A 3,596-nucleotide genomic window follows, 5' to 3' on the forward strand; every position below is an offset into this window, starting at 1 on the left:
CTTCGAGTTTATCCTTTATAGCTGAGTAATACTCCATTGTATTAAAATACCACATCTTTTTCATCCATTCCTCAGGTGATGGGCATCTTGGTTGTTTCCAAGATTTGGCTATCACAAATTGTGCTGCTATAAACATAGGTGCACATATATCCCTATGATATGATGTTTTCAGATCCTCCGGGAAAACTCCCAGTAGAGGAATAGCTGGTTTGTTTATTTATTTATTTATTGGAGAACCGGGGCTTGAACTCAGGTCCTTGCTCCTGCCAGGGAAGCACTTATTCTGTTGAGCCATCTCCCCAGCTCTGGAATAGCTGGTTTAAATAGGATTTCCAGTGCAACATTTCTAAGGAGTCTCCACGCTGATTTCTGTAACAGTTGCACCAGTCTACATTCCCACCAGCAGTGGAGAAGGGTTCCTTTTTCCCCACAGCGTCTCCGACATTTGTTGTTGGGTGATTTCTTTATGATAGCCATCCTTTCTGGGGTGAGATGATATCTCAATGTTGTTTTAATTTGCATTTCACGAATGGCTAGTGATGTGGATCATTTTTTCATATATTTATTCGCTTCTTTAATTTCTTCCTCTGAGAAGTGTGTGTTCATCTCGGATGCCCATTTCTGGACTGGGTCTTTAAATTTTGGGGCCCTAATGTTTTTCAGTTCTTTATAAATTCTAGAGAGCAGACCTTTGTCTGAGTACTTATTTGTTATGATTTTTTCCAAATTTGTGGGTTGTCTTTTCACTGTTGGCATTTTCTTTTGACATAGCGCCACAATTTTTGTGATGGTTAAATACAATAACTCACAGGAACTTCAGGACTTAATTAACATACTTTAATTACATTTAGCAATGTAGTGTGAAAGTACTCACTGCCTTAAATATTGTGGGGGTATAATATAAACAAATATTATATCTTTGTTATGTCAATCAAGCAATTCTGAATGCTCTTCACAGACAAACCTGTGTGTAAAATAATGCCAAAATTCATGTTTGATAACCCCATTCACTTTTTAATAGTCTGTTAAAATAAAATGTAGTGATATGAGTCAAAAACTTACTGTTTTGAGGGAGCAAAGAATAAAGAACAGAGAGTAAAGAACCTGGCCCCTTGTAATTCCGGCAAGCTGGAGACAAGGTAGCAGGTTCCTAGAGGAGGTGACGCCCTGTCTGTTCTTCGTTCCTTTACCTGGGAAGTTACCAAATAGTGACATGTAAACTTAGATTTTGGTGAGTGCTGGAAGAGGATGTAAATATCAGCTTGCTTACACCAAATTAGTTATACACATTCCTTAGCCTGTTTATAGCCCTCAATAAATGTGAGAAGTTTCGGCGGCCTGGGGCTCACTTAGAGAGAGACCAATCTCAGTGAGACCTCTGAAGCTACACTGACACCGTCTTCCCATTGTTTCTTTCAGCTCCAACTGATAACAACAATAAAATTTCATTTGAAGTTTTTGAATTTGTATCACTGCGTCCTGGGAAAAGGCCAGGAATATGAAAAAAGAGAATTTTGAATGACTGATGTATTTGCTGATGATAATCAACAGGCCAAAATATGTGCTGCAGTTTGAGCGTTTCCTGCAGCTGCACAGATTTGGCCAGCAGAGAGCAGGAGAGTAAAGGCCACGCCTTGCTGAGGCTGTCAGGAAGGCTGCACCGCTGGTGAGCTCCAAGGCCTTGCTTCCATGGACTGCAGTGTCTCCTGACTGTGAGAGGCATTGCAGGTCTTTCTGACCATGAGGGGACCAGCTGACCTGTGGCTTAGGTGATGCTTGCCTGTAGGGAGAAAGCCCCAGTGTTACCAGGTTTTCTGCTTTTTTTCAAGAGAAGAAAACATTCCAGGTTTCTCTGTGAATTTTCACATTTATCAATTTGCTAATTCAAAAACATTACTTGGGGAGAGGGAGATAGCTTGGAGGTCTAAGCGCCTGCCTGGCAAGTGCAAGAATAGGGTTTTGATCCCTGCTACTGCATGCTGTGTTGGCCCCAGAACCCTGCATGTACTGTGTCAGCCACTGAAATTGGGCATGGGGGTGCATACCTGTAATCCCAGCACTGGGGAGTCTGAGACAGGGGGATCATTAAGAGTCTGAGCTGTATAGTGAAACCCTATATCAAATAAACAAAAGATTTTAAAACATTATTTGAAGGCTTCTGGGAAGACAGTAGAGCAGTAAGGAGCAGCAAATCAGCTTCTCCAAGATTTGAAATTCAGGGCTGGCCAAATAGCTCAGCAGATTAAAGAAACTGCAAGCATGTGCAGTGCTGGGGGTTCGATCCCCCAGGCCTGCCATGCCTGCCCCACCCCCAGGGTGCACTGAGAGGGCAATTGAGACTGGGCGTGATGGCATGCACCTGTAATCCCAGCTCTTTGAAGGCTGTAAACAGGTGGATCACTATGATTCCGATCTAGTAGTAAGACCCTGATCACCCTATAGACACTTTCCTAAAATACAAAAAAAAAAAAAAAAAAAAAAAAAATTTGAAATTCAGATACTGGAAAATAATAAACTGGGGAAGAAAAGGAGGGAGGTGGATCCCCAAGACCCAGAAAGAATCTGAAAGAAAAATTGGAACCCACAGAGAAAGTGAAGAGACAGACTATAAAGCAGGAAAATGCAGGGACATACTGTACTTTTTTCCCTGGTTTCTGGCTCCCGGCATGGAAGAGGAGGCTTGAATTTATAGAGATGTAGTGAGGACAGGTGCCTTGGAGGCCTCCAGAAAGTATCGCTCCAGGAGAATGGAGCAGAGAGTGCTGGGCGTTGCAAGAGCTGGTGAGTGACCCTGGCTCAAGCAGCTTCCATGTCGCTGCAGAGGATGCTTGGTTGGATACCTCCTTAGGCATCACAGGCCAGCATCACCCTGAACTTCGGGGGATGTGGGAGTGCCAGAGCTGGCACCCTGCCACCACCCTGCTGTAGGAATCATCCAACATGCTTGCTGTTGTTGTTCTTTTCTGTTTGTTTCATTTTTGTTCTTTTGCGAGTGTGAATATGGCTTTAGTTTTTTGTTGTGTTCTTGTTTTTAATTTTTCCTTGATCCTATGCATCTCCTGACTTCTTTACCAGTTGTCCAACTCTTAGGTAATCTTCCTTTGTCCTTTAGTTTTTCTTCTAATCTATCTATCTATCTATCTATCTATCTATCTATCTATATTTTTTCCTCTGGTCTCTTTTCTCCCCTATGGTAAAATCATTCTGTTGAGTAGATATTTACTGTATATAATTATCTGATTTATTGTAGATCTTATTATATAACTGTAAATCTTGTACCTGTGGTTCTAGTTGGCAAATTAATAAACATCACAGTTTGTCATTTTCTAGTCTGTGCTTGATGTTATTGCTATTATCAATTGTACTACTTTAGTCAAGGTGATTGTTATGGTTTGTGTCTAGTTGTCCCCCCAGAGCCTCATACAGTCATGGGCATCTTCTGAATTTTGTGGCTGTTGGGCAAACAGGCAACAATATTTCATTCCTCATAAATTCGGACAGATTTAAAAGCCACTAATGGTGTTTGTAAATAGGATCACAAGTCCGCATCTTGTACAGCAATTAACCACTAAGAAGAATATATGCAGTGTATTATT

This window comes from Octodon degus, unplaced genomic scaffold, assembly GCF_000260255.1.
Source record: "Octodon degus isolate 3935 unplaced genomic scaffold, OctDeg1.0 scaffold00040, whole genome shotgun sequence".
In the NCBI taxonomy this organism is placed as follows: Eukaryota; Metazoa; Chordata; class Mammalia; order Rodentia; family Octodontidae; genus Octodon; species Octodon degus.